This window comes from Malurus melanocephalus, unplaced genomic scaffold (genome assembly GCF_030028575.1).
Source record: "Malurus melanocephalus ecotype Western Australia unplaced genomic scaffold, MMel_1.1 scaffold_209, whole genome shotgun sequence".
Classification (NCBI taxonomy): domain Eukaryota; kingdom Metazoa; phylum Chordata; class Aves; order Passeriformes; family Maluridae; genus Malurus; species Malurus melanocephalus.
The window spans coordinates 43,821-49,962 of NW_026623441.1; positions in this window are offsets into that span (position 1 = coordinate 43,821).

Sequence of the window (6,142 nt, forward strand, 5' to 3'; positions counted from 1 at the left end):
GGCTTGCAGAAGATGATCCAGAAGAAAGTATCTCCCAGGCCAAAGGTGGGGAATGTAGCTTGCTGGGGCAAGGTTTTCACCCTCCTTTGGGGGAAATGGAGCTTCATGCCATGTGAAGGTATAGTTTCCCATTGCTCAGTGGCACATGACCAGGGTGAGATTTCCTCYCTGGGACTTTGGAGGAGGCGCTTGCAAATCAATTTCACTTTCCATTGTTTAGCTTTTTGTTTCAGGGATATATYAAAATAATAATGGTGGAGAGGGCAATCATGCTTGGACTCAGTCCTAGTCTCTGCTTGGTAACAGAGCCCRGAAAGACATTTGAGCTTGCCATCCCATTAATATTTTCCCAAATAACTGACACACAGGTCAGCTTGAAGAAACATGTCCTTTAATTAGGACATGTCATTCTCATTAGATAGATGGCCACATTTGGTGATCAAAGCCTAGASCATGATGTGCTCTTTTGAAGAGCTATGGAGAGCCTGAATCAGCTTTCCTTGGTTGCGGTTCTGTTAGGTCACAAGCAATCTTCACAGTCAGGTCACTCTAAATCACTTTGGGATTTGAGTTGCTGTAGACATGGTGGTAGCAGGAGGGAATCTGGAGGCATCTCCTGTTTTTTCTGCCAGCTTTCAATTATATCATAGTACCCCTTGTCATGGAGTAGATCAAACCATCTGTAGAATAATGACTCGATGGTCAGACTTCATTGGGCCTGCGATTGTCAGGGCCTTTAGGAAAACCTAAGTACCTGAACTTGAGAAATGGGAGAGGAAAATCTCATAAAGTGTTCTTTGAGTTGAAAGTGATGGAAAGGGACATCAGATTATGAAAGCTGGTGAGAGATGTTCAAAGCAGTAGACTGGACATTTTTACATACTGGGTGCTTCTTCAGGTAATGAATGCCTTACAGTCCCCTGATGATGTCCCTGTATCTCCTGTATTAATAGCATGATTTAGAATTCCAATAACATGGTAGCAAGAATATCTCCAGAAGACTCATTTGAAAACTGCAAACTTTTATGCTCCTTTGCTGTCCATCATCTCCAAATGTCACCACTATCCAACCATCTCCTGTGTCRCATGGGATAGCACATGGCATCTTTCACATCTGGGAAGTCTGGAGAAAAAACTGTGGGCTCTGCACACAGTTGGTGTAGGTACACAGTTAATCTGCACGTGCACAGATGGGGAGTCAAAACACTGAGTAAGGTTGCAAGGTGTTTGGGTAAAAAGAACTGATTTATTTGGGTTTTTGGTTGTACACYGAAAGCTGTAACTCTGTGCTGCTAATGACTGTAAGGTTGTATATAAGTACTTAATCACACCATTTCATTTATGGTATTTACACAAGTTAAATTGAAAACTATGATCTGTGTAATGAGATTTAACAGACTCAGCTTTCTAGAGCTAAGGCAATAACATGGTGCTTTTGTAGCTGGGTTTCCAGTACGGTGGAGGAAGGGTTGCAATAACAGCAATAGAAATGTTTTGGTCCTCTATTTCCTGGGTGTATAAAGAGATGCTAAGTGAAATTTTAGAGTAGTTTCTCTTATTCTTTAAAAAAATTCGTTGTTCAGAAGGACATATATTCCAAGTATAGCCGAACGATTACTTGAGGTGGGAACCCCCCACTTTGAGGTGAGAGAAAAACCTTCTACAGAGAGTCAGTGCTAACAGCTTGACTTGCAGTGGCCTTCCAACCAATCCTACCATTGGATTAGACAAGCYTCCAGGATCCCACATCTTGTACGAACCAGGCACATTGCTGGGACCTGCAATGGGGAAGAACCCAGCTGAGGACTGTGCTTTTTTGCAGCCTTCAACAGAGGGTCAGAAATCGCCACCATTTTGGCAGCTACTTATTGTTGTATAGGATAGTGGGAAGAGAGAGGAAAGACTGTATCATGCYTGTACTACTTTGTTTAGTATCTAAAATCTTTATGGACTTAAAAAAGCAGGGTCCTTACTTATCAGCTTGCTRGAACTGCAATAGAAAAGAGAACCTGTTGAGCAACAAGGAACCACTGAGGTGGCTAAAAAGTGAGGAGTGCTCCATAAGCAAGGTCTGCAGCAACGGCAGCATGTATTGATTTCATTGAGCTAAATAGTGTCTATGAACAAATTAAATTATTCTGCTCTTGTAACCTGTTTGAACTATCTGGTGTTCAATGTAGAATGGCATCTGTGAACAGCTAGTTCTGTATACTCTATGTATTGGTTCAGCAAGTGCAAGGAAATATAAAGTGTAGCAACATGGTAATTTTCTAAGGCAAAATGCATGAATAACACTGAGACCTCTTATTTGTCTTTCTTTTATACAGCCAAGAAAGAGGAGAAATCAGAAGTTACGAATGTTCACTGGTTTATGAATCTAAGGTGGAGAGGAGAACAGACAGTAAATTAACTGGACACAGTATGAAGCTACTTAAAATTAACAGGCTGGAAGAGATAAATACACGATACAGCACAAACAGACTGGAAAAAACRGCCTTTTTTCAGAGTGTGGAAAAAATGAAGATGACTAGAAGCTTTCAGGAAGAAAAATGCACTGAATCAGATTCTGGARCAGGAGATAAAACGGTAACTAACTAACTGCATAATTAATTTTGTTTTCCCAAAGCACTGCCTCCTTCTTTTTTTTTCAGCTAGTTAAGGTGTTTACTATGTGTATTTTTCAAAAGCCTTGAAATTTTCGTTACCATCTATGAAAATGTGTTGCAGCTYGGAAAGATTGTGCTAAGATCTGATTATTGAGAGATAGCTCTGTCCAAGTTAAGRTGCAAATGAGACCATATTCCAAAGTCAATAGTATGGATTTTATTTAATAATGAATTTGAGGTAGRGGGATAGAAATGGAAAAGAGGAGGCAGGGAGACAGAGATTGAGTAAAAGCTAGTCACCGCCTCTGAACCAAATGGCATCCCATTAGTCCTTTTTCTCCCATGGCTTCTCCGTGGTGGGGCTCCTGAGGTCATTSAAAACTCTACATTATTTATACATCTTAGCAAAGAAAGGAATTAATGTTCATTGGCTACACAGTTTTCTTATTCTATTGGTTAAATAATTTCCTCACTTCTAATACTAATTAGRGCACATGCTCAATTTTTCTCTTCTTTTGGATCAGTGGGTTTCTTGAGTCGGTGGTTGCAATCTCCCTCCTGGACTTTTTACCCAGTCAGAGCTGATTTCAGYGCAGTTGCTGAGTTGGCTTTCCTTGTGGACCGTAAATTCCATATTCTGTTTCCTTTTTCAGTGATAYGTTCTTCTCCCCCGTATTGGTTATATGGGCTGAGATTACACTCGGGCAACAGCAACACCTTTGTTTTATCTTGGGTTCTTGTTGCAGTGGCCTGACTAATTGGGGGAGGGCTTTGGTGGTGGCAGATGCCAGCTGTCCCATAGCTTGGGGTGATCTTTGATTGGTGATATATACAACATACAAATAGTTGCTTCTTTACACAGTTTGCCACACTGGGAATTTTTGTCTATATATGAATTATGCGCTAAGCAGATCACGCCTCTGCTGGGTCTGGAGTTAGCACCACACCGTTGCTCTGTTCTCAGTTAYCTTCTGGAAAAGTTCTTCTGTGGCCCCAACAGTATTTGAGAGAGCCAGCTGTGATCTTTCTTACAGACTGGTCAGCATCTTTTAGTCTTTTGTGTTCACAGAAGCAAGCACATGTGTTGTTATTCTGGGGTTTAATTACTACTGGACTTAATATTCAGAAACTGTAAAAGAATTCTGTGCTTCCACCATTCTTCAGAATCAGAAGATAAGCATGGATTTTGTTGGRTTCGTATTTTGAAAGCACTTGTCCTGTCTAACAGCTCTGGAGTTATTGGAGACTGAATGAATGCCATGGAAAGAACAGATTCTGCAGAGGTACTGAGGCAGCTTTGTCCTTTGCGCCCCACTAGCTGGCAAGCAGAACATTATTACATGCTGGCTGCCAGATCTGCAGGGCTGAGTGTTGTCAGTGTAGCTCTGTTCTCCACCTGTCTCCAGTAAGAACGGTGGTGGGCACYATGGTATGGGATCTCTGGTAGGAAAATGACTCTGTGACCATTCAAAATGTGTTTAGAAATAGTAGCACATTTCTTTGTATTTTATTTTCTCTATGTAAGAATCTAGAGGACACATCTTCTCGATAAGAACTGAGAAAATCCACTTGCAGTAGGAGAATGAGAAATTAGTTTTGCAAACCAGTTTGTGAAAAKACTTAAAAATTTATGYTGGGGCTGTTTGTATGCTGCTTGTGCTGATATGGTGGAGCAGTTTTTCAAGCATTCTGAATATTTTTGTGCTCAGATGATATCCTGGARCATTGATGTAAATTTCATTATATTTTCATTTGTATTATCAACTCAAGAAATTGAATTTTTTATAGTTCTTATTTGTTGGGTCACTTCCATTCAGAATTATTCCAGTCTTCTGTAAAGTACTACAATTTTTACTTTGTAGACATAAGAAATGACCTTCATATTAAAAAAAAATGAATCATGTCTCTTATAAGTAGAATGTATTTATTTTAGAGAGTTTAATTTAGTGTTACATTGAAATCAAGAATTAAAAGTACCCCACAATTGGGTGGTTGGGATTTGGAAGATGTTATTGGCTCTTTTAAGGAAGTTTACTTCCAGCATGAAAATAACAAGTTGCACAAGTGAGACAGCAAAACCTGCTGTTYCTGCCATGTTGCTCTTCTTGTGAGCCTAAAGATGAGCAAAAGGACTGAGAGCTGCTTTGCCTGTGTTGATGTATCTTAGCTTGATGCTGAATTGCAGATGGTACTCRAAGTGGTGGGATTTTTCACCACTTTGTGCTGCTGAGTCTTTTAACTCRTTGTCTTGATGTTYGCTTCYTTAGTCTAATGGTTGGAAATGGCCCTTTCTTAAGAGTGCTGTAAGAAAGGGTAGGGAGATTTTGGTGGTGCACTAGAGGAGAGAGGAATACCTTTAGAAGATGAACAGCTGGTGGCTAGCTGCAAGCTGGAGAAATAGCTCCGTAGTCCCATTTTAGCTCGTCAGTCTCCTGGGAGCAAGACTTCAAAGGTGAAAGACAATCTAACTGAACTCTGGTAATATACCTCAGCAGAGTAAGGTTTCCASATACATAAACATTAGTTATATTTCTCCTAAGCTTTTAAACCTTCACTTTCACAGAGCTTTTTGGTTTGTTTGTTTTGGGTTGTTTTAATTTTTTAAGGAATCTCTTAATGGGATAAAAGATTGGGCCCTAACTGTCTGTTAATATTGRCCAAAGGAAAGCCAAGATCTTCCCTTAAAAGGTCTTAGCGTGATCCACTGTCCTGATGAGTAGTTTTATTGTATTGATTAGGAAAGGATGGAAAGAAGAGGGTTTTGGCAGGAAATATGGTAAACCTTGCCCCGGTGTATGTGCTTGCACAATTTCTGTGGATAGAGGTGAAAGCAATGACAAAACATCCACTCACTTAAATGGAAGTGTGTTGGAACTCAAGAGGCCATCTAGAGGAGAGTGTTCAAAGTCTGTACTTGCTGGAGGAAACAATTCTGTCTGAAACTACCTGATAATAATTAAAGAGAAGGAAATAATGCACTTCCTCAAAACAGCTATATATATATATATATATATATATATATATATATATATATATATTTTAATAAAAGAAGCAAAACAATTTTTGTCTTTTGGTACAGTAAATTTTTGTAAAAAAATAACCAACCCCAAACACAATGTCGGAGTAGTAGTAGTAATAGTAGTAGTAACAATGATAATACTTTCCTAGCTATGAAAAGACTACTATGGAAAGCAATCCCCTCAATCTTTGACCACGAATTGAGTGATTCGTGCTGTCGAGAAGTTGTGCCGTGGGTGCCCTCTAGATGGCACCCTTTGCCACTCCAGCTCTCCATCGACCACTTCCTTTTGAACAGGATGGCAAAACAACTTGTGACAAAACTGCCCCTTATGTGTTTTACGTGTGCTCCGTCCAGAATGTCCTATCGTTCCCCTTTGAACTGTTGACAGCATGTGTCTGTGTATCTTGGCTAGGTCGTGTCTTCAGTGACCATGAAGTTTTACTTCTGGTTATATGTTAAGTAAGAGACATTTTGTTTTCATGTGTGAGAACCAAATTAAAGYAAGACTAAAAAT